This window comes from Terrapene carolina, unplaced genomic scaffold (genome assembly GCF_002925995.2).
Source record: "Terrapene carolina triunguis isolate 2854851 unplaced genomic scaffold, T_m_triunguis-2.0 Scaffold21, whole genome shotgun sequence".
In the NCBI taxonomy this organism is placed as follows: Eukaryota; Metazoa; Chordata; order Testudines; family Emydidae; genus Terrapene; species Terrapene triunguis.
The window spans coordinates 14,042,035-14,068,306 of NW_020664372.1; positions in this window are offsets into that span (position 1 = coordinate 14,042,035).

A 26,272-nucleotide genomic window follows, 5' to 3' on the forward strand; every position below is an offset into this window, starting at 1 on the left:
ACTGGACACCTGGCAACCCTATCTGTGAGCCACTCCAGACAGCCCAACATACACATTCAAACAAACCGTACAAGGAGCCTCTGTCTTTGTGCACATCCATGCAGGTACAAGTCACAGTCAGAGGTCTTGTGATCATTCAGTGCAAAGACCCTGCAGGGTTAGTGCTGAGCACTTAATGCTATGCAAAGGGGACACCAAGGACTGGTTTAGTGTACACACTCCATCCTTATTAAGATCCAGATTATTTCAGAACTCCCACTAAGAAGAGCAATCCTTGCCAGTAGATATAGATTACTGACATTGCAGGAATTGGGAAGATCTCACGTTAGCAAGAATGAAATTTGGATGAATGTGCATGTAACAGACGTGAAGTTGCTATTTAATAATTTATGAAAATTTCATGTTGACCTGGTTATTGGGTTGTTCACTGTATGATTATAATGAGTTATATTGAAAAGGCTGATGGAAAAACAGAGTACATTCAGAGAGCCCAGGAAGGAGACAGAGGTGCAGCTAAACCTGCAATATTGACAATGCAGCATTGTAAACAGAGTTAAGATCCAAGATTTTACCTAGGAGCGATATCTCCTGTTTCAGTACAGCATATGGTATATTATACACTCGAATAGATGTGACAGAAGGATTTAGTTTATATTCTTGTAATTAAAAAAATTATTTGCTATGGAAAAAAAGCATGCTGTTTGGGGGAAATGTGTATCAAACAAAAATTCTGTAACATTCAATAAAGATAGTGTTAAAAATCTTTAGATTTATGTTGAAACATGCGGAAGTGCAATGATTCAAAAGATAAGTTTGCCTGAGCAAAGTTGCCTCTGTCATGATGCATATTGCTTTGCAATATAGTGCTATATGATCCAGTACTATTCTCTGTAGGACTTGTGCCTGCATACTAGACTGCACAGTGAATGAGACAATTGCTTATTATTAATTAATTAATTAATTATTATTACTTAATATTTTATGGAATCAAAATGTATTAGGCACTGCACAGACAAATTGGAGCATACAGTACTTACCAAAGCCGATTGTCATAATTCCCTGAAGTAACAGTTTCTGGTGTCTAGAATTTCTGGAAATAATATCAAAATCATAGAATGTCTATCAGCTTTGAGGCGTTAGAGCTCAAGATGACTTTTGAATATCAGTTGGTTCCGATAACCATTATTTATTAATATGTATGTTCTACCCAATTACATTTTGCACTAGAACTCATAAAGTGTCTGTATAAATGTTAATATGGCTCATTTTCACCCTTACTTGGCTTTGGTTTCTCTTTACTTGTTCATATTTACTTCTCATACATGTGCACAATAGTGTAGTCTACCACAGGCGTGCATCTAAGGGCAGAATTTAATGCTATGGGTATGATGTTGTGCCAGCCTCAACATGGCCTCTTTGTATCCTTCCTCAGGTGCAAATAACTACATCCACAGTTTTGTGCCTACATTTATTTGCAGACATAATTTAGTAATCTATGCCACTGATTGCACAGGTAAATCACATATTTAAATATCCAGTTCACATTAATTAATAAAATCCATAAATAGTTTCATCCATAATTGTATTCACCTGCAATTTGAGGATGAAAGTGTGGAGGCCAACTTTCAAAAATAAATATCTGGTGCTACTGTGTATATATGTGGAATTAGAACAGATGAATTATGAATAGGGATAGCATTACCCTAAGCAAGTCTGTCCCAATAGTGGATCTGAAAACAAAGTATAGCATATATACAATATAGATTAAAGCTTTTTTCCATTGACTGATTACAACATTTCATTATATTGAAGTCTCCTTGTTTAGAAGATTGCTGTGTTTTGTGAACATTTAATTAAAGTGAGATTTAAGAAATAACTAAATATTTCTAATATTTTATTAATTCATTGACATACCAAATACTGGACATGAGCATAATTACCTAGTCTGGTATAAATGTAGGTTTGTAGAGCCTGATTTTGAGCCCCCTGGCCTCTACTTGTGCTTATACAGGACATTCATCTGAAGTGTGTAGGTGCAAATAGAGCAGAATAGTGCTACCTGTCTCCCTCTGTGATACACAGAGGATATGGATCTGTTACAGTTCTCAACTTGTGAGCCTGGCTCTTCTGATCAAGCTGTAAAGAGAGTCATACTTTTAGCTCTGTATGTCCTCAGTTCAGTCTTTGATGATGGCTGTCACATAAACACTAGTGCACACTTGAACAGTTTTAACACCTACACACCCAGGCACCATCTCATGCTTCCATAAGTGGGGGCAGAGTACAATTCTGTCCTATTAATAAACAGCCAGAAACAAATGATCATAGAATATCAGGGCTGCAAGGGACCTCAGGAGGTCATCTAGTCCAACCCCCTGCTCAAAGCAGGACCAATCCCCAGACAGATTTTTACCCCAGTTCCCTAAATAGTCCCTTCAAGTATTGAACTCACAACCCTAGGTTTAGGGGGCCAATGCTAAAACCACTGAGCTATCCCTCTCCCCAGGAAATGTACTCACAGATTCTGTTCAGAAATTAGCTTGGAATTCTGCTTTACAGATAATCACATCTATCTAATGTGTATCTAAGTGTCACATACCCAAATTAAAAGCATTAGTTCCTTCTATCCATTGTCTATAGCATGTTTAAGAAAACAGATAACTGGATTCTGGCAATTTAGGACCAGCTCCCCAGCTGGCATAAGTCTTCATAGCTTCATTGATTTCAAAAGAGGTACACCAATTTACATTAGCTGAGGATCTGTTTCTTTACATTTGAAATGTTTATAATTACTGTAATCCCAGTAGTAACACACATCAAGAGACGAAAAAGCAAAGTCCTTACATAAACCATTGCTAAGTAAACCACAGACTAAGACTTGCTATTTATTTAGTTTACAGTACAGTGAAGAGGTTCAGGCCTGATCTGATGATGATATTCCATCAGTAGTGCTGAAGCTTAGTTACTGTACAATATAAAGCCCCTCAGTAACAGCTGAATAATTAGTGCTGCTTTACTCTGGCTCAACCAGATCTTAACCAAATAGGAATGAAATATGGTACTCTTAATAGTGTTGAAGTTGTGAACAATTCAATAATTCAGTACCAGAACATAAGGCATTTTATACCTGAGATTTAAAGGGCCAGATTTTCAAAAGTATTCAGCTTCTATTTAAACTAAATACAAATTAGACTAATGCTTCTTTAACAATAACTGAAACTAGTCCCATTACTATATGGATAAGGTGTCTGGTACTGTTACTCCTCCTTTACATTAGTGGAATTCCCTTTGGTTATATCAGCATGGAAGTGGAATAATGCACTAGAGAATAAGGCCCAATTTCTAACCTCTAAGAACAACCATCTCTCAGTACCCAAAAAATAATTCAACAACAGTAAAACCCCTTCTGCTTTATTTATGTAGATAACCGTATAACCTTCATCTGTAAAATTTAGGATGATAATGTGGTTTCTGACTTTCAACTGAGTATTGCTTTCAGATGAATTTCATAATCACAATAACTGTCCAGCAATTGAGTTTATAACCTTCACAGACTCCTTTAGGCAGCCTAGCCTCACATAATTTCTGACAAGTTGCTTAATTGTTCGTCTAGATCCGTAGATTAGTTCGTCTTGCTGGTCTGTAAACTCCTTGGGGCAGAGACTGTCCTCTATTTTTTCACAATGCCTATTGTGATTGAGTCCTGATTGTGGTTTCTGGGTTATACCCAAAAACAAATAAATGAATAGAATACTACAGGAGCTGCGGCTTTAAGAAAAAAAATGAATACTGTGAGACTCATGAAAAAATCATCAGAGTTGGCAACTTGTATCCTCGCCTGAGATTTTTTTAATTAAAATATTATTTGTTGCATTTGGAAAGTAAATCACTTGCTTTTACAGAAATATTTCTATGAGCCCCATGGTTGTAATCTCTGGGAGGGATCTCTTAGAATTACCCAGAGAAGGAGTCGGCCCATTGAAGCAGAGAAATCATTCCTATCCTCCCCACAGTTAGTGTTACCATATTTCAGGTTCCCAAAACTGCCCGGGAGTGGGGGTAGGGGGAATGGAGGGAACGAGGGAGGGGAAGCTGTAGCAGAAATACAGTTGGGTGTGCTCGAGGTGGGGGTACTCACTAGCAGTGAGATGCAGTGTCACTCCCTGTCATGATGTTAGGATGGCTGGCACAAACCCAGGATGCAGTGACAGCCATCAGTCAGTGCCTCTCTGTGGAACCCCATCCCCAGGGCTGGGAGGTGTGACCTAAGTGGGCTGCATCCAGCAGCTTTGACTGCAAGAGAATCGACCAATCAGTTATGGATGCAGGGGATGGACCAATCTGAAAACAGACCAATCAGAACTCTTTCTGAGCTACAATATATGCTCTGCAAAAAATCCCAGACATTTCCTGTTACCTGAAAAATTCGCACAGTCGGAGGAAGGATCCTCAAAAAACAAAAAACAAAAAAAAACAAAAAAAAAACAGTCGATGTCCAGGAAAACCCAGATGTACAGTAACCCTACTTGCAATGCTATGGTAGATGGTGACAGTCCCCAAAGAGGGACGTTTAGATCAATCATGAATTTCCAGATCACCTCAAGGCATCGTAAGCAGGCAAAATCAGTAGGAAAGAAATTCAATGTCAAGTCTTTTGAAGACATAGTGGCTCGGGACAAACTTCAGCAGTGTCTCCAAGAGAAGTTTGCTGCTATGCCTACAGCTGATGATGATAATGAAAATTTCTGGAAGGGATTAAAGACTGCCATTCTCTCAGCATGTGCTGTGTCCATTGGCTATATCACCCAACACCACCAAGATTTGTTTGATGAGAATGATGCTGAGATTCAGGGCCTGATTGACCAGAAAAGAAAAGCTAATTGCATGTGGCAAAACGATGTATCAAACCAGCAGAAGAAAGAGTCATACAAGCAACTCAAGGCAGAAGCCCAAAAGAAAATCCATAACATCAAAAATAAGTGGTGGCGAGAAAAGGCCAAGGAGATTGAACTTTACACCGATAAGCATGACACCAGGAGGTTTTTTTTCAGGCAATAAATGACATTTACGGTCCATACGCCCATGGATCCACACCACTCTGAGCCCAAGACGGGTCAACATATTTTAAGGATAGTGAAGCCATCAAAGCCAGGTGGAAGGAGCATTTTCAGTTATTCCTGAACCTTGAGTCAACTGTCTCTGATGCCACTATAGAATCTATACCTAAACGACCTGAAAGAACATCTCTTGCTGACCCCACCACCCTCGAAGATGTAACAAGAGCCATTATGCAAACTAAGAACAACAAGGCAGCAGGGCTAGATGGCATACCAGCTTAAGTCTACAAGTTTAGAGGTGAAGAACTGATAAGGAAGCTCCACAATTTTTTCCCCCCATATCTGGTGTAATGAGAAGATCCCAGAAGACTTGAAAAATGTTAACATTGTTACAATCTTTATGAAAGAAGATAAGTCGGAGTGTGAAAACTATCAAGGCATTGCCTTGCTATCTGCAGCAGGGAAAATTCTTGCCTGTATCCTCTTAAACTGATTACTTTCTGAGGAAATATTGCCAGAATCTCAGTGTGGTTTTAGACCTTCCTGCGGGACAATTGACATTATCTTTGTTGCCTGCCAAATCCAGGAAAAGTCTCAGGAACAAAATCAGGACCTCTACATCACCTTCATTGAGTTGACAAAGGCTTTGACTCTGTCAATCGTGAAGCCTTGTGGAAGGTGCTGGCCAGATTTGGCTGCCCTCCAAAATTTATTAAGGTCCTATGTCTTCTCCATGATCAGATGACTGCCACGGTTCTCTGTAATGGCCTTGAGATGGAGCCTTTCATCATCAAAACTGGGGTTAAGCAAGGATGCCCCAACCCTGTTCTCCATCTATTTAGCAGTCATTTTGGTCCTCATTAAAGATCACCTCCCCAGTGGAGTTGACATTCAATACAGAATCTTTAATCTTTGACGTCTGTGCTTGAAGTCTAAAGTCTTCAGGGCGTCCATTATTGATCTTCAGTATGCTGATGATTGTGTCATCCTCATGCACACTGAGAATGACCTTCAGTCCATATTGGATTTTCTTGCACAAGCTTACTGAAACCTAGCACTCTCACTCAATATTGGGAAGACTATCAACCTGCTTCAGGCTTTGCATATGACCAACTACAAATCACCATTGAGGGTCAGACTTTGGAGATAGTTGAGCACTTTTGCTACCTCGGTAGCTAACTTTCTCAAAATGCAAAAATCGACAGTGAGTTCCAGCACAGGATCCAGTGTGCAGGTGCTTCCTTTGGGAAATTGCTCCGACACATTTTCACGGACCATGACTTATGGCAGGACACCAAGATCCAGGTCTATAAGACAATTGCTGTTCCTACACTCCTCTATGGATGTGAAATCTGGGTGATCTATCGACAGCACCTCAAGAGTCTGGAGAGGTACCACCAACAATGCCTCTGGAAGATTCTTCACATGAAGTGGCAAGATCGCCGCACTAACGCCAGCATCCTTGCTGAAGCCAATGTCACCAGCATTGAAGCAATGATTCTCATGCACCAACTTCACTGAGCTGGACATTGTGTGCAGATGTCAGACTCTCACCCCCCCAAAACAAGTCCTCTGCTCTCAGCTCACCCATGGTGAGAGATTCTGTGGTGGTCAGAGGAAACACTACAAAGACACAACTGAAAGTGTATCTTAAGAAACTGATGTGGACATCACAAGCTGGGAGGAGCAAGCCACCAACCGACCCCAATGGCGCCATATCCTCTATCAGGCAGTGGCCCACTTCCAGGAGAATCGCCTTGCCCTCAAAAATGAAAAGAGAGAGAGAAGGAAGGAAAAAGAAAGAACATTCTCCCAACAGGCAGCTGGCCTGCCACAAAATGTCTGTGCCTATTGTGAATGGATTTGCGGTTCCGGGATCAGACTCCTGAGTCATCTCAGGACCCATATGTAAATCCGTGGTAGAGATCATCCATGAATCGCTATGGTAGATGGCAGTTTATCAAGGAGCTGTCATTGCCCTCTACATCCTTTTCCAGCATTTAACCAATCTCAGACAGAACTTTTCTCATCATCTTTCTGGGCCAGGCTGAAGATGATAAAGCATGGCTGCTCTACTTATAGAGACCCTCCCAATTCCATATGTTATAGATTTTCCCTCTGAGTACATGTAGACTAATTCTGGAAGCTCTAGCTTCATTGATTTTTTCTGAGAGTGTATAGGATTGCTGGTATCCTGGGAATGACTCCACAATGTGATGTAGGTGGTGCATTGGACAACATATCATTTTTCCTGTACATATATTAGCTTTTTATCAGTGAAGACTTACATACTGGAATAAATAAATAATATGCTTTACTTGGTTTGTACTGCAGTAAAGTGCATTGTATTGGATATCACAGAATAATTATAATATTGCAGTATATGCTGTGACAAAGTTCCTCCTCTATCTTGGCAGGTCCTGCGCTTATTGGCGGATTTTCTTGCCTCAGAGATTCACCATGTGGGTTGGGGAACAGCCCAGAGACCTTCCCCTCTGGAAGAACCCATAGTCCAGGTCAATTGGGAGGTTTGGGGGGAACCCAGGCCCACCCTCTACTCCGGGTTCCAGCCCAGGGCCCTGTGGACTGTAGCTGTCTATAGTGCCTCCTGTAACAGCTGCATGACAGCTACAACTCCCTGGGCTATTTCCCCATTGCCTCCTCCAAACACCTTCCTTATTCTCACCACAGGACCTTCCTCCTGGTGTCTGATAACGCTTGTGCTCCTCAGTCCTCCAGCAGCTCTCACTCTCAGCTCCTTGCGCCTCTTGCTCCCAGCTCCTCACACTCGCACCACAAACTGAAGTGAGCTCCTTTTAAAACCCAGGTGCCCTGATTAGCCTGCCTTAATTGATTCTAGCAGCTTCTTCTTAATTGGATCCAGGTGTCCTAATTAGCCTGCCTGCCTTAACTGGTTCTAGCAGGTTCCTGATTACTCTAGTGCAGCCCCTGCTCTGGTCACTCAGGGAACAGAAAACTACTCATCCAGTGACCAGTATATTTGCTCTCTACCAGACTCCTGTACCCCACTGGTCTGGGTCTGTCACAATGCGTATCATCATTGCTAGTTGCAATAAAAGACATGAAGTAACTATATAACACAAAATACTGCATCTAATACATAACTTTTTGAACCACTTAAAAAGCCACATTGAAAAAAAGGTGAAAGGCCCACACAGATCATAAATATTTGTGACCCCAAAACCTTTTGTGTTTTAATTGTTATGTATTTTTGTTTAACTAAATCAGTTACAGTAGTTTGTCTACTGGTTACTGTCTTCGTATAAGACTGTACATATTTCATCCACTTCAATGCACAGTCAATGAGTCACTGTTTATGTGGGAAATGATAACTTTGTATCATGTAAATATTCTATTATGGGGGAGCTGGAATGTGTACTTTCTAAGGGCTGGGCCTGCGGTGACTACATACTGCACGAGGAATCACAGAAGCAGACAACCTCTCTGTTGCTAAAGAAGCTATGCCAAGGGAGAGAGGGGGGAACTGGGATAGATTATTCCTATTCCCTGGACCCAGAACATGGCCCCAATCCGTTTTTAAAAATACACCCTGGGATAAAGTCTTCTCCTGCTGACCCTTGTTGTAGTTAATTCTGTAACTCAAGTAGTAGCAGTTTGTGTTTCAATGCTGAAGGTTTAGAGTTTCAATCATGATGATGCATGAGGAGGGGTTGTTATAGCTGCATGTAATATAATTTGGTTTGACCTTTTTTTAAGGTACCTAGGAAGTTACATATAAAAATCTATGTTAAAAGTACATTATTTAAATTGCAAAGACAAGCACTTGAAAATAAAAAAAAATGTCATATTATGGTAGCCCATCAAACCATAATTTTGCCCCCTCTGTATATGATGCAGCCTTTCTACAGCATAAAATCTTTGTCCAATCTGTCTCCTTCATGTACAGTTCTGTGACATACCCCTACATTTCTTACAGCTAACTGGAAAGCAAGCAAGTCAAGTTGTACACTACTGATTGTAAACAATGTTCTTGAATATTTTTCTATTAACCCAATGTAAATTTCAGTACCTAGTGCTAACTTTTTATGTAGTATCTCTTGGTAATATGTTCCAAATAGTTAATGAAACTGTAAAATGAGCTCTGCATACATTTCCTCTGATCAAGTTCATTTTTTAAAGCCAATGTTTGCCTTTTGGAAATTCAAGTGATGCAGTCGTTATGAAATGCAAACCTTGCAAATACATACCATCCCTATGAACAAGTTTTGCTACCAGCTCTTCTTGTTTTACTTTTTCATAATCCCAATAAATATTTTTAAAGGAAAATGAGATTTTCTTGACTTCATGCAACTTCTGTCTGTATGACATTGCCTATTTTTCCATATTCATATTTCTAGAAATCAATTCTCTGAAATGATTATTACTCCTAATATTAACACAAGAGCTAGTAAATATCGTATAAGCACTACAAGATAATTATGTAGTTGGAATGTAGACAGTATTCCACAAACATATAACACAACAACAAAAAATAACTTCATTGACATCCTCCTGAAATATTTTTCATTTCAGAAGTAGTCTATAAATTTATGTTCTCCAAACTGCATTATACAGCAGGGCAAACTAGAAGATAATAGTAGTCCCTACTGGCCTTAGAATGTATTCTTCGGCCTCAGGTTGTCCCAAGGCTTAACAGAGAGTGGACAAACCAGGCTCTTCTGCCATCAGGGGCGGCTCCAGACACCAGCGCACCAGGCGCGTGCCTGGGGCGGCAAGCCGCGGGGGGGGGGGCGGCCTGCCGGTGGCTGTGAGGGTGGCAGGCAGGCGGCTTTCGGGGGCATGCCTGTGGGACCGGCGGACCTCCCGCAGGTATGCCGCCTAATCTGCGTTACCAGCGAACCTCCCACAGGCGAGTCGCCGAAAGCCTCCTGCCTGCCTTGCTTGGGGAGGCAAAAAACATAGAGCCGCCCCTGTCTGCCATGCATTTAGTTTTAAATGATTTGATTAACATTCTTTGATAAAAATCATGCCTTAATAGTATTTAGCACTCTTGCATGTACATATGATACCGTGAAGTATTTGTGTTTAGATAAATGTGCATCCACTCTGTGTTATAATTAGCCATGCAGAAATGAAAATAGAATTGGTACATAAACAAGCAAAAAGAAAACATGAAAGCAAATTGCCAGTGATTGTGAGTCACATGTAGATCTTTTGGACTTCAGATCTTTGAGTCTAATTTGGTGGTGTATGCCTTTGGCATTCTTTATGGATGAAGTATCATCCAGACCAGATATTTGTTGCTGGTATATTGAAGACATTATGTCTTAAAAACCTGCATCTACTATTTCATCATACTTTACAGATTTTTTTTTTTTGGTAATCTTGAGTTGATTTTTGTAGCCATGACACTTTTTTTCCCCTCTCAGGGTCATACTCTGGTTCCAACAGAGTCTATCCCAGGGGTCAGCAACCTTTCAGAAGTCTTCATTTATTCACTCTGATTTAAGGTTTCGTGTGCCAGTAATGCATTTTAACATTTTTAGAAGGTCTCTCTCTATAAGTCTATAATATATAACTAAACTATTGTTTTATGTAAAGTAAATAAGGTTTTTAAAATGTTTAAGAAGCTTCATTTAAATTTAAATTAAAATGCAGAGCCCCCCGGACCGATGGCCACCAGGCAGTGTAAGTGACACTGAAAATCAGCTCGTGTGCCGCTTTTGGCACGCGTGCCATAGGTTGCCTACCCCTGGTCTAGCCACTAGAGAGCTCAAAGGGAGCCCACTTAGACACAATACTTTCCTCCCAAGTACTCAGAGGTCAGCTAGAGGAAAACACCCTCCTCACCAGCAGCTATCCCAATATATTCCACCACAAGGTATGAGATGTTTGTTCTTTTGAGCTTTTTGGAGGACATCCAGATTCTGGGTGCTGTCTGGGGCCCAAATGCTCTCCCCATTACTTCACTAAACTTGCAAATGAAGCTAGCTCAGTGTTAAATCAAATGCTGTTTCAAAAGAAAGGATGCCAGCATCTGTCCTCAGTGTTGCTAAATACCAGATTACACTAAGACAATCGTGTGCTGCCAGATCATTTGTTTGAACTGACTATAATGGAACAGCCAAGAGAACTTTAGTATTCAGAACATTGCTGAGGGCAATATGGGCACTGAAATATATTTTAAATAATGTTAGTGTTGTGTTTTCTGAATAGCCAGGTGAATATTAAATGCATAGGAACACTGAACCGAATAGAATGTTAGGAAACATGCTGGCCAATTAAATGTTTACCAATTTGCTGTTTGAACAAAAGATGTTGTCATAACATAACATAACAACAAAGATGCTGTTCTTGTATTAGGTAACTTTTTGTTAATGACCATTGCTGGAAATTGTTTAGTGGGAAAAACTCAGAAGAAAGACAGTGTGCAGAAGAAAGGAAGGATGAGTGGTTCCACCTGATTTATGTATAATCCACATGAGAAAACATAAGGTATTTATTGCTATCTCTGTCTCAAAATAGACTTTTACCTATTCCCCATGAAAACATTCTCAGCATGTCTAAATATCTCTTAAGTAAAACGACATAACTAGTGAAGTGGCATCATGCTACTTTGAAGGTACTAATAATGAGCCAAATCCTGTTCTCTTTTTCATAGATGATAATTAAATCACGGAGTTATTCTGGATTTATGCTGGTAGATAAGATTGGGAATATGTCACATACAGTACCAATGTTCTTGCTACTAGAATAGTGTATAGTGAAAATTATGGGCCAGAATTACAGGAATTAATTTCAGCATTTTGCTCAGTTTTGGATGAAGTGGTGCAAATGTGGCTTTAAGCCACTTTTGTGATTCCCTGATGTGATGCGGCAGGATGGCAGCCCCTGAAGTGCTGTTCCAGCAGCTGGAGACTTCCCTGGTGTAAGGATTTCTTAGCCATACCCCCTTTCTCCTGGAAAAAAATACCCTTTGCTGAAGCCAGAATATGTGTGTTCAGATCCCTAACCTAGAGTCTGCTGGTTGCTACAAATATGTCCTTATCAGGTTCTGCTATAAGTGATATCATCTCTAGGTAGAGATAATTTAACATACTCTGGATAACGGAGGGGTCATATCCTGGAGCAGAACTTCACACTCTTCACATTCCTTGCAGGAACTATTGAACATATCCTAGAAATAAGGGCTGACTGAACCCAGCAGCACCTGACACTGTTAAAAGGTGACTTTCAGGGACTATCATGCCCCTCAGGTCTCAGCTAGGGATGGTCTAAGTCAGTATTTGTATGAAAGGAAACAGGAAACTCAGTCCTCCATCAGTTGGTCTCTCTCCCCCAGAATCAGGACTGAACACTAGTTCAGTTCACTAGTTCAAATAGTATAATAGCATAGTTCTAGCAGGAACTGTACTTCTGGAAGTGCTCTCCTTGGCATGAGATGTCAAACTGAAGTCCTGACCACGCATGGGTTACTGGGGATTTCTCATATATTAGAAAGTACCACATTAACTCTCAGTTTGAAGGACAAATTTGTGCCGCTTCTGACCCTTATGTAGAAAAAAACAAACCAACAAACCTGTTCATATTTGTAAAGAGGACAGATCTGATTTATAATTAAAGAGAGGATGAACTTTGGGCCTTTTAGTGTTACCATTACAGAATCATTTTACAGATTGGAGATGCTTTTTATAAAGCAGGGTCCTGTAACTGATTTGCTTAGATGTTAAAGATCCCAAGGTTATCTTTTTATAAGAATATCGCACTTTTGTCTTTGACTACAATTTCCCTTTTCCCCTGAGAATGGTGCATTTCAGTCGTTGACCAAGTGACTCCAGGAGGATCCTTTGTGGGGAAAAATGCTTGATATCCATCTTAAGTTATTACCCTGCTATTAATGAAACTTCTAATGCTGATATGGGCTCTTTGGACCAGACCTCCCTACTTACTCTCCCAAATGAGTAGCATCTGCTTCCCTCTGTGATGGCATGACATTTCTGGCTCCCCTCTTCAGCTCCTACAGCATGGAGCAGAAACCCACTTCTGACAGAGGAATCTTCATCCTTCAGCCATCTGAGCAGCATCACAGAACTACTAGTCAGAATTACTATAATCTCCTCTCTCTTCCAGATGTTTCTGGTCAGTATATTAATAGGAGTCTTGGCTTTTGTCTTCCCCATTTTTGCAGGTTTCAAGAATATCCCTTATGTCTCATGTCAGCCAAGCTTACTGACTATGTCCAGCTCCTATCTCACAGACTCAAATGCCATAATCCCTTGCTTCTCCTAGGGTTCCTAAACCTCGGGAGGCAGCCTGTGCCAAACTGCCCATGGAGGACCTGACTGGGCTGAGGAAGCCAAGCCCAGCACATTGTTGGACTTACAATCACTGTCCTGAGACCACCTGAATCATTCTGAGATTCTTAGTGGGAAGACGCTGTGCACTGAATCCTGCTGATTATGAACCTCCTGTGTTTGGCCTCTTGAAAAGGAAGGTTTAAGTTCCTCCCAGTCATAAACTGAACATGCTTGCTAAGCAGAATGATTACTGAACCACGGAGCAGCCTGACATTCAGATATCAGGAACCAACTGAACCTTTCAACAGCTTGTTGGGGATCCTGGAGTGTGAGAAAGTTTACACCTCAAGCTGGAAAATATGATTCCCAACGGGAGGAGACATACACGCATGAGCTCTGATACAGCTAGCACACTAATAACAGCAGCTAAAACAATCTAAAACAGCCAGAGTAGCATGCATGATGGGAGGGGCTACACATCCAGAGTACATGCCTAATGTCTCGGACAGGTAGGTACTTGGGGTGGCTATTCTCTTGTTGTAGCCCAGTGACTCAATCAGAGATAGTGTGGGTATGTCTTCTAGAGCTGAAAATTATGCCTCTAGTTCGAAGTGAGTCTACAGCACCCTGGGCTTATATAGAAGCCAACCTGACTCACAAGGATTAAACTGAGAAACCACTGGGCATTATGATCACTTATGTCCAGTACTATGGAGCAAACCAGTGTTCAAAGAGTGCCAGAAACAGTATTAGCTGTTGTAACAGTGCTTTAGCTCTCTCCCCTCCCACCTCTGTGGCTGCCTCTGGCCATTTAGAATACTAATAAGATGTTAATATCTCAAACAGACATTTTTCTCTCCCTGTGAATCTGCTGCATGTCTCCGCTGCTACATTAACAATCAACTACACTACCCTCTGATTCTCTGCCTGCTATTACTGACTGACCTTTTCTTCCTGTTTCACTGCTCAGTGGACTCTGCTTGCTACACTATGTACTCTTTTCTATTCCTGTGCCTTGTACTGATTGAACATTCCCCTGTGTCACTTGTAAATAATGTTCACCCAAAGCATTTCTACTTGTTGATTCAGTCTGTTAGTCCATCAGGTATCTATAACACAATGACAAGAAAAAAAATTTCCGTGTAAGAGTAGATGTTATAAGTTCCTTAGCCCTTTTCATATGAGTTCAGCCTGGCCCCTAACTGGTGACATATCAGTCCAAATTCACCTCTAGGGTAAATCCCCCAAATTCAATCAATGAATTAATTTCAGGGATGACTCTGGCTCACTGTGTCCTAACGGTTTATATCTAGAGTGGCATTGTGCTTATTGTTTGTACATACGGAAAGTGAGTAGAATGGCCTAACTAATGCACCATACCACTCTTCTAATTTCACTTGTGTTTTACACTTACCAACAGCAATTATTTCTCAACTTGAATCAGCCAGTCACAAAGATCTTAGACTTCTACTTTTGAAAGAGAGTAGACTCCATCCCATTTGCAGAGAGCAGGACAGTTTCATGAATTCTTACTTAAACTATAGAAAGTTATAGTACACTTTTGTAATCCTTGCCCCTTGCAAGGTCTATGTTGGATTTTGCAATATAGTAGTAACTTCCCTGAGGGAACAGAAAGCGATCATGGCCTTCCCTTTGTTTGGGCCCTCAGAGTACAACCAGAGAAAATTCTCCAGTCTCTACTTTGTATTTCTGATCTCTATACTGGATAAACAAAAATCACTCTACTTTTACCTCAGGAAGACCAGATTTGTGGGGATGTATAGCTCCCGAATCGTCAGCTCATGGGCGCGGCAAACTGCTCCCATGGCAACGAGGCTGGAGCTGTTTATACCCCCGCGTCTGTGCTTGGGAAACTTATTTGGCTGACTTGATCATCACCCTCGCAGCTGGTTTTCACGTGCACAAGATATGGGTTCGTTATCTTATGTGGCTGTACACTGAATGCCTTTTCTATGCGCAAGAATTTAACCACTGAGAAGTGTTGTAAACAGAGTAAGGAAAGAAATAAAAACCCCAGGAAAAGTTTTCCTGGGAGGCTTTTGGCTTGAGGCTTTTGAGCTTTCTGGCTACCACAGACCTGGTGTTCTGTTTCCTTTCATCTGTCGTCGCCACAGCTGGTGACCCCGACGTGATAACCCCCTGCTCACCGGCTGGACATGCCGAGTGCACCCCCGCGGCCGTTTGCCGCCCCTGATTCGTGAGTATGGGGGGGGGACTTTCCAGTGCCCAGAAGGAGCACGCAAGAGAGTTACAAAAGATTATACGGCAACGATCATGTGTCGTTGTCCCGGTCGCTCATATTGAGGACCTTCTAAGGGAAATAGATTGCCAGTGCCCCTGGTATCCTGACTGCGGGTCGTTACGGCTTCTTGATTGGATACGGATTGGGATCACCTTGTATAGTGAGCCCCGTGCCCCAGTTCAGCACCTGCTGCTCTGGCAGCGTTGTAAGGAGGCGCTGGAGGGGTTTGGCCCCGACGGCCCCAAGCTGGTTTCCCTTTTGCCCCCAGGTGATGGGCCGCCCCCCTCCTACCCGCAGCTGACCCTCCCTGCGCTGCCGCCCACGGCGGCGCCCCCCTGCCCACCGGTCAGGCGGGGGGACGCTGTCGCCGCGGCGGTGCAGTGAGCGCACGAGGCCGGTCTCTTGACCGACGAGGAATCCAGCTGTGGGTTCGAAGCGTTTCCCGTCTCTTGGCGGGATAATGGAAATGGGGGGCAGATAGTGGACTGGGAGGCTCTCCCCTACTCGGTTCTGCGCGAGCTCCAGGGGATCTTGGAAGGTGTGTCAAACGGTTATCACTTGCTCCCCCAAGATTGGAAAGACATGTGTCGCATGGTGCTGTCTCCCGCACAATACGTTGTGTGGGATAGCGAGTACCAGCGAGAGGCGCTTGCAGCGGCAGCACAGGGTGGGGGGGCCTATCTCGCTGAGCAGTTATATGGCACGGGGCAGTTTTCGGGCATCCCCCAGCAGGCGGAGGGCATGCCCCGGGCAGCTTATCCCTGGTGGTCTAGTGGTTAGGATTCGGCGCTCTCACCGCCGCGCCCATATCCGGCCTATCATTCTCCCCGTCCACCTCAACCTGTGGGGCCGTGATTTATTAACACAGTTCATTGCCACCATCCATATTGATGATTAGGCGTACGGCCCTCCCCCTCCGTTGGCTTACTGACGAGCCTGTATGGGTTGTGCAGTGGCCGCTTCCTCTGGAAAACCTGGAGGCCCTCCAGCACTTGGTCAGTGACCAGCTACGGGCAGGGCATTTGGAGGAGTCCACTAGCCCCCTTAATACCCCCGTGTTTGTAAGCACAAAAGAAATAGTTACACCTTGTATAGAAATTGATGTGGCTAGTGTTGTGGAAATTGAATTGTGGATAGGGTGTGCATTTTTCCCAGAATATGTGCAGTGTATATTGTAGCAGAGGTAAAGGAAATGCAAACCTACCAATATAGGTTGTGTTATCTTTTTCAGATCACTGTTTGTTTGAAAGCAGGAGTTAGAAGTAAAAGGCAATCAAAAGACTGGGAAAGTTAATTGTGACCCTTTTTAAGTAAGAATCTTTAAGCTGTGAATAGCTTTGGATATGGAAGCAAGCCAGAAAGCATCTGTATTAATGCAATTTTTTAACTAATAAGGTAGAAGCCACTGAAATCTGGGCTGCCTATGGAACAAATACAAGGAGATATGGGATAATTCCTCTGTTTTGCCTGAAATCAACAAGAGTATGTGTATATAAAGGAAATGTATTAAATAATGACTGACTACCCAGAAGGGGTAGACCTCTGTTCTTTTGTTTTTCAGATCATCAGAGAAAACGGATGCCAGCTGAACAGCATTCAATGTACCATGCATTCACTGGCACAATAGGAATTATTTTTGTGTTCTATGGCCAAAATTGTTGTTAAAAGTTGCATACCAACAGTCTTTGGAAGCAAGGACATGGAAGGTTAACCCACTCCCCATATTGCCCATGGGATCCTTCTGGCTACCTCAGATTTCTAGCCAGAGGGCTGGGGAGGGAGGAAAGCTATTAGACACCTGAGGTTGTACCGAGTGAACTCCTCAAAAGTGAGTGTGCTTGTCCTGGTTTGTTGCTCCAAAGCTCTGTAATAAAGTTATTTTACTGGAAGGGTGTACATGGCATACATTGAATAATAAGACTAATGTACTGTATAAAGGCAATGTGTATGTGTTTATTGTTGGGAAAAGGTGTATGAGTGAAGAGTGGAAGTTTCCTTTGTAGGTTAAAAGAAGCTGAGAAAGGGAGAAGAGGAAAAAGCACAGAATGAGTTAACTGAGAGGAAAATACAGCTAGCAGGCTCATCCAAGGTCACAGCCAAAACTTGGCTGACCCCCCCAAAAAGGGGGGGGGGGGCTTGAATGTGCCCAAGCAGCTGTAAAATCTGCAAAACACTGCCAGGCATTAATGAAATGTGTTAGGTTTCTTTTCTCACAGGTAGAGAAGTGCTACCCAAAGACCCTAGCAGCCCTGTCATTCATTGAAACCAGGAGACTGAGTCTATGTAAAGTCCATCAATGAAAGACTGCTTTGGCTCCATGCTGGAAAGGCCCTTTCCAAGTCTGTTAGCCACCAACACTGCTGTGAAGTGCCAAGGACTGCCTGCCTGGACCCATGCTTCTCACTGTAAAAAGACCCCTCCACCTCGGGAGGACTCTCTGACTGATGATTAGCCTATTTCTTCTTCTAGCTCTGCTGTGCCTTCTGGACAGCAGGAAAAAGGGAAAAAAGACAAGGTGAAGTGCTAGTAACCTCTCCCTTGTCCACTAACAGACCTACTGTGCCTTTGAATTTTTCTAGAAGAAGCAAAACCATTACAGGGTGATGTGCTAGTAATCTCTCCCCCGTATGATGCTAAACCACACTGTTTCAGGAAAATAGAAGAAGGAATACTTGCTTCATTGAAACCACAAAGTCCAGGGATTCCTGACCACAAGAGACATTAAGAACTGACCCTGGTGAAGAAACAAAGAATTATACACTGGCAGGAAGAAACATGTGGAACCCATTTTTGGGAACGTGGTATTGATTGAATTTTGGGGTTTATTCTACAGGCTGCGCCCTGTGTTTTGGATAAGTCCCTCAGCATGTATTGCCCTCCCTAATTGGATTTTAAATGATAAGTACCAAAGGCACCTTGTTGCCATTGCCCCTACCATCTCCTCTATTACACTATTACCCCTGTAACACATCCAAATACAGACAAAGACCCAGAAGTTGCTGACAGAGATGGTATTGAATATCACTGAGGCTGGGAAGGCATTGCAGTGGGATCTAGCATGTTCAGAAATTCAGGATTTCCTGAATGACTAGCTAATGGCCATTCGAAATGATCTAGAGCATCAGGCTTGGCCCACTGCCCTTACAGACACATCAGGAGTATCATCTGATCTGTGGCCATGGAGACATACTTGGAGACTTTCTGGGTGGAAGTGCAGACGTTCTCAGTGCTCCTTCCAAGCATATGGACCGGTTGAGGGGGTGTGGGATTCCACATACCATATCCTGCCGGGTCCATGGGGAGGATGCATGTGGGATTCGGTAATTTACCAAGACATCTGGGGTGTGAGACAGTAAAAGAAATGTGTTGTTTTAAGCTTACTGATAATAGTAACCGCATGCAATAGCAAATTGATATGCTGAAATGTTATGCTCAAGCTATCCGCCAGGACGTTTTCCCTCCTTGGTGGAATTATATCTAGTCATAGCTACCCTTAGAGTGGATAAAAACCCTCTTATAGTATGGGGTTTTAGTTTTGATTCTTGATGCTTCATTTTGCTGCTTTGTTTAGTGTATACCCAATCTAGTGGCATTGTGTATGCTACCCTGCGAGGGTGCTCCGTCTAAACACCGCATCTAAAATAAAATAGGGGGGGATGTGGGGATGTATAGCTCCCGAATCGTCAGCTCATGGGCGCGGCAAACTGCTCCCATGGCAACGAGGCTGGAGCTGTTTACACCCCCGCGTCTGTGTTTGGGAAACTTATTTGGCTGACTTGATCATCACCCTCGCAGCTGGTTTTCACGTGCACAAGATATGGGTTCGTTATCTTATGTGTCTGTACACTGAATGCCTTTTCTATGCGCAAGAATTTAACCACTGAGAAGTGTTGTAAACAGAGTAAGGAAAGAAATAAAAACCCCAGGAAAAGTTTTCCTGGGAGGCTTTTGGCTTGAGGCTTTTGAGCTTTCTGGCTACCACAGACCTGGTGTTCTGTTTCCTTTCATCTGTCGTCGCCACACAGATTAAGGGGGCAATAGGCAGATTATTATAGCAGCATCCCAAAATTGATTTGTTTGGGGTAACAACGATCAGCATCCCAAAAGCACTGGCCAGGGAAGATATAGGTAGGTCATATGGTGGTTTGAATTTATTCACAAGGGCTTTGAATGCATTTTAAAGCTATCTTTCCCTAATCTTTGGAGAAGAGTGTGAGGGGATCCCCAGGGCTCAGCGTGGGACTGTGGCACCGCTGTGCCCCCCTGAACTCTCTCTCACCTGGATTGCCTCTCACAATGCCTTGCTAGTGACCAGCAACAAACCCCTCCTGGCGCTGTTATCACTCAGCACAACCATATGTGGAGACCTCCACACCCAGCTACATTACATGAATGCTCCCAGAGCCACTTGTGAATCACACAGAGAAAGGCACCAGAACCAAATCCCCCCAGCTCCCAGCACTGTACTTCAGGAATATACTGTCTTGCACTGTTCAAGATGGGCAGTGCAGATTTATTAATTGGTTCACCATTTCAGCAATGGAAAGTGGAGATACACCAGCCTTTGCAAAACCTGAGCAAATTTGCCCCACACTTCATACAAACTCACTGGTAAAGATGAACAATTAACAAATTTATTGACTATAAAATGTAGATTTTTAGTGATTTTAAGTGATAGGCAAAAAGTCAGAGTTAGTTACCAAAAGAAATAAAATACAAGCTTGCAGTCTAAACTCTCAACCCTATTAGACTGGGCAACATCTAGATTAAGCAGTTTTTCTCACCCCACTGGATATTGCAGTCCTTAATACACAGCTTTGTTCCTTAAACCCTGGCCAATCTCCTTTGTTGGAGTCTTGTCTTCTTCTCAGTGTCTTAGTTGCTTGCAACATAGGTGGGGGCAGAACAACGGCCCAGTATGTGTCCACTCTGTCTGTTTTATACACTCAGTCCATGTACCTGGAAAACACAAGTCCAGGCATGTCTGGGGGCATTGCTGAGTCTCCAGGCAAGGTTGAGCAATTCCCCTGGTGTGGCCTCATGCAGGTGAGTCATTGAATTGTAGCTCCCTTGCTGGACAATGGTTGTTGATGGGTTGATTGACATCCCACCCGGGTGCTGGTTACTTTCCTTGCTGTTGCCTCTGGGGAGCTAATATCTGGCTGATTCTCCAACTTACAGCATGTTTTAATGACCACAATACAACACAATTCTTATAACTTCATATGCATTAATGATACACATATATGGATAGAGAAATGACTTTTCCCCTGATACCTTACAAGGCATGCTTTATATGTAATATTATGATTATATGAAAATGAAGAATATGGGGGTTCCAGGATGCTCCCCCAAGGTATAGAATGTCACAAAGAGCATCTGGTGGTAAGCAATACTGTCTGTCCTATCTATTCCTCCCTTGTGCCATATTAGGTGAATCTAATTGTAGCAGTATCATATGAAAGACTTGTGGAAAATAGTCCAAAGATTTATTTTTCTTACATTGCATTTCCTAAGTATAGTACATTTACTGAACTCTAAAATAGTCAGATTAAGGTGATCCACCATTTTTTTAAACACCATGTTGCCGGCACAGAGGGCCCGAGTGGGGCAACAGCGGGGTTCGTTGCCCAGTGTGCTTCGCGCCAATGAACACACCAGGGTGGAGAAGCAGACAAAGTTTATTCAAGAGCTCTGAATAGGCACTAGGAGACCAGCATGTCTCAAATCAAGCGCGCTGATACAAGCAGTTTTTCCCTTTTTATCCTTTCCTTCCTCCCCCCTCTTCCTTCCCTACCTTCCCCTGTAGCAGTTACATTAAATGACCTTGGCTGTGTAGCTTGTTCGCAATGTTCCCTTCTGCAAGTTATTTTGTCCTTCAGCTAGAAGCATGTAGGTTCCCCTTATCACTACCGCTTTCCAGCTGCTGGCCTGTGAGGTTAGTAAAGTTTAACATGGAGGGGCTTTGGTTCACTTTGGCCTAGAGCGGGGGGGCTTCATCGACTCTCGTGGTCTTCCAACCCCCCGAGTTACCTAGGGTGATGCCTAGTGACACCAACAACCAGAAATGACTCCATTATTTCACTCAAGCTTTGCTAAGGTAATTGCAGTTATTCTGGCTTAACATACTGAAATAAGTACATATCTTATTTTTGTTTTATTGAGCAGACTACTTCTCATTTTATGGTGTGGGGTTAATATACACCTCTACCTCGATATAACGCTGTCCTCGGGAGCCAATAAAATGCATTATATCGAACTTGGTTTGATCCGCTGGAGTGCGCAGCCTCGTTTCCCCGGAGCGCTGCTTTACCGCATTATATCCGAATTCATGATATATCGGGTTGCGTTATATCAGGGTAGAGGTGTATGTCTGCCACAATGAATGTAGTGCTCACATGAGTGCCATTCCTAAATATAGGTATATTTCTTAAAAACTACAATTAACAACATTGCATGTTCTGTGATTATCACCATTTCTTCTCTCAATTCATCCCTCTCCTTTGTCCAGAAAGAGCCAGCAGCTGGAATCTACAAGTAAAGGAAATGAATAACTTCTTCAGAAATACTGTCAGCAAAGCTTTTTCCTCAATTAAGAAACAAGTCAAGCTGGAAAATAAAATAAGATGCCTTTAAATAATTTTAATTTATCTTTTTCCAGTCTCTACCTTTTTATTACAGAATGAAATCCCACAGTCACCTTCTCTCTCCTGCCCTCCTAAATCCTCCCAAACATTGTTTGTTTTATGCAATAATTATTTATCTGATCCAAAGCTTAGTGAAATGAATGGAATTCTTTCCATTGACTTCAGTGTTCTTTGAGTTAGGCCCTTTGGTCCTGATCACTTTTCTTAAGCAGTTATTGTTGTTTATTATTTGTAATATCATCTAGGGGTACTACTAATGGACCAGGACAAACACAGAACAAAAAGACAGTCCCTGCCCCAAAACGCTTAGAATCTAAGTATAAAACAAAAGACAACAGATGGATACAGACAGAGGAGGAGGCAGATGAAGAAAGTACTAGTCAGCATGTATTATGTAGGCATCATAGGTAAAGAAGAGTTTTAAGGAAGGTTTTGAAGGAGGATAAAGAGTTAGTTTTGCAGATGTTTATGGGGAGCTTCTCTTAGGTGTGAGGGACAGCATGGGGGAAAGCACAAAAGGTGCTTCTTTGAAAATGTAACAAGTAGGTGATGGAGATGGGCACCATTGGCCTATTGGCGATGGGAGTTGACCTTTTGATATTGAATGAAAGGTGATAGGTAGGATGAGGATAGGCTGTTAAGGGTCCTCAAAGTGACGACAAGTAGCTCATGTATGTAAGATAGAGAAGGGGGAGCCAGTGATGGGGTGCTAAGAAATTAGTAGCAAAATTCTCATTTGTTTAAGCAAGATCAGGTTCTTTAGCAGTTCTTTTTGACTTAAGTATAAAGCAATTGTAAAATAGACTGACCTCTTTGAAAAATTCTTCCCACTAAGAAAGAATTAAAGCATTATCACACTTCATAAAGGAAGCAAAGTAAATTTCTACATCTGTTTGTCTTTATTTTCTTCTCTCAAAAGGGAGGACTGCAGGACATGTTTTGTTTTCTTTCTTTTGTTGTTATCTGGAAGCTTCATTCAGTGCTGTATTCATAGCCTTTGAATGCATTAATGTATGTGTTAGATACATTGCTGTCATTTTTTGGTTCATCTGAACAGCATGAGAAAGCCTAGTCCATTTGTGGTTTGAACTAGATTTTGACAGAACTGTTAAAGCAAGACACCATGTACTAAACACATAAACAGAGTTATCCAAGCATAGGAGTAAACTCATTCTATGATTGGCTCAGGAAATTGTATAAATCCCACCATTTGCCTTTACCACTCTTATAGAGCATCTGCAGATTTTGCCAATTGACAGCTCCTATTTATGGATTGTGTGCAGAGTTGTTTTTATTTCTACTTTATACCAGTTGTTGCTTGTATCTGAAGTACATGCATTTCAGTTTCTTTTTTGTTGTTGTTGCTATCAGCCATTTCATGTTCAATGCTGAATGTAAAAGGAATTTTCAGTTTTATTTGATGGCTCACTAAGCAATATAGTATTTCTATAGAGCAAAATTTTACCTCTTCAAAACAGTATTTTGATAGGAATTTTTTTTTTAATATTATTCTCTTCTTTTCACATTGAATTCTTATCTTAATTTGTTTCAAACAGTTATTAACTGGCATGATGGTCCTTCACCTCAATAAAAGTACAAGTCTATGTTTGTATCATTAGACCAGAATAAAAATCTACGTTGGACTATGTTATTATTTTTATTATATTTCAATTGGCAAATATATTCCCTTAAATGTGGGTCACAACCCAGTACTGGTCCGGTTCCTAGGCAGGGGGACAACAGGGCTCCACACGCTGCCCTCACCCCGAGCACCAGCTCCGCATTCCCATTGGCCGGGAACAAGGAGGAGGAGGGGTGTCTGCAGGTGAGAGCTGTGTGGAGCTGCTTGTGTGCCTCTGACTAGGAGCTGGACCTGCTCCTGGCCGCTTCTGGGGCATAGTGCAGTCTACAGTGCCAAGACAGGCAGGAAGCCTACCTTAGCACCCCCGCTGCGCCGCTGACCGGGAACCACCCAAGGTAAGCCCATGTCCCAACCCTGCACCCCAATCCCCTGCCCCAGCCCTGAGCCCCCACCCCAAACCCAGAGCCCCTTCCTGTACCCCAAACCCCTCATCCCCAGCCCCACCCAGAGCCTGCACCCCCAGCCCAGAGCTCTTACCCCCTCCCACACCCCAACCCGTGCCCCAGCCCTGAGCCCCCACCCAATACTCGGATCCCCCTCCTGCACCCCAAACTTCTCATCCCTGGCCCCACCCCAGGCCTGCACCCCCCAGCCCAGAGCCCTGAATCCCTCCCCGACTCCAACTCCCTGCCCCAGCCCAGAGCCCCCTCCTACACCCCAAACCCCTCATCCCCAGCTCTGTTGGGTCGCAGGCATCAACAATTTTCTTCAACAGGAACACCAGAAAAAAAGTTTGAAAACCACTGCCCTATACTATACAGCAGGGATTGGCAACCTTTGGCATGTGGCCCACCAGGGTAAGCACCCTGGTGAGCCAGGCCGGTTTGTTTACCTGCCACGTCTGCAGGTTTGACTGATCGCGGCTCCCACTGGCCGCGGTTCGCCGCGCCAGGCCAATGGGGGCAGCGGAAAGTGGCGGCCAGCACATCACTCGGCCCGTGCCACTTCCCGCCGCCCCCATTGGCCTGGAGCTTCGAACCGCGGCCAGTGGGATCCACAATCAGCTGAACCTGCAGACGCGGCAGGTAAACAAACCGGCCCGGCCCGCCAGAGTGTTTACCCTGGCGGGCCACGGGCCAAAGGTTGCCGATCCCTGCTATACACATTTCAGAGAGGAGACCAGCGTTTCTCAAGTGGGGAGTCCTGATCCAAAAGGGAGTTGCAGGGTGGTCTCAAGGTTATTTTATGGGGGTCACGGTATTGCCACCCTTACTTCTGCCCTGCCTTCAGAGGTAGGTGGCCAGAGAGTGGCGGCTGTTGGCCAGGCGCCCAGCTCTGAAGGCATCACCCCTCCAGCAGCAGCTCAAAAGTTAGCATGGCAATACTATACCATGCCACTCTTAGTTCTATGATGCTGCCTTCAGGGATGGAAGGCTCAAAAGTGGCGGCTGCTGACTGAGGCCAAGCAGTGCAGGCAGCAGCGCAGAAGTAAGGATGGTTATGCCATACCATTCCATCCTTACTTCTGCACTGTTGCTGGCTGCAGCTCTGCCTTCAGAGCTGGGCTCCCAGCCAGCAGCTGCCACTCTCCAGCTGCCCAGCTCTGAATGCAGTGCCGCTACCAGCAGCAGCACAGAAGTAATGGTAGCAGTACCACAACCCCCCAACAATAACCTTGTGTCCACCCCACAAGTCCTTTTTGTGTCAGCACACCCCACAATTCCTTTTTGGGTCAGCAACCCTACAATTACAACACCATGTAATTTCAGATTTAAATAACTGAAATAATTACCTTTACAATTTTTAAAATCCTATGACCATGACATTGACCAAAATGAACCGTGAATTTACAGTAAATTACATTACAAGACACCAAATAGGAAAATAAAAATAAAGTAGAATGTCATTTTAAATTCCTCAGCACTTTCACATGTGTAAGTCATACATCTTTCCTAATCATTGTCCTGCATTTCAGTACAATCCTTTGAAAGTTATATATGTTCAGGTGTCAGGGAATTTGTTACTATCAAACAAAACTGTAGTTATAATTCTCAGTTCTTCCTACCAAAGATGATGCGCACAAAACATGTTAGTGCACTTTAGATGAAGTGCTGTATACACATGATAGACCTGATGAAGGCATGAACTCTAGGTGGGCAGACTCCTACACCCACATGGATCCTCACTGCAGGATCAAGATATAAATTACCCTAAAGTAGGAGAGATGGGGAGTAAGGAAGAGAGCAGATTAGTCAGTTGAGAGAATGTGTTAGCTTAGTGGGCTGTTGTAAGTATGAGGATTCTACATTTCTCTTTTACAGAAAAGCTAGTTCGAAAACGGTTTATAGTTATTCAAGTTTATTAAGATGAATTTTCCCTGTACTTCCACCTGTAAAGTCACCCACCTTATATACACAACCTCCGTGGATGTGAATAGGTCGCAT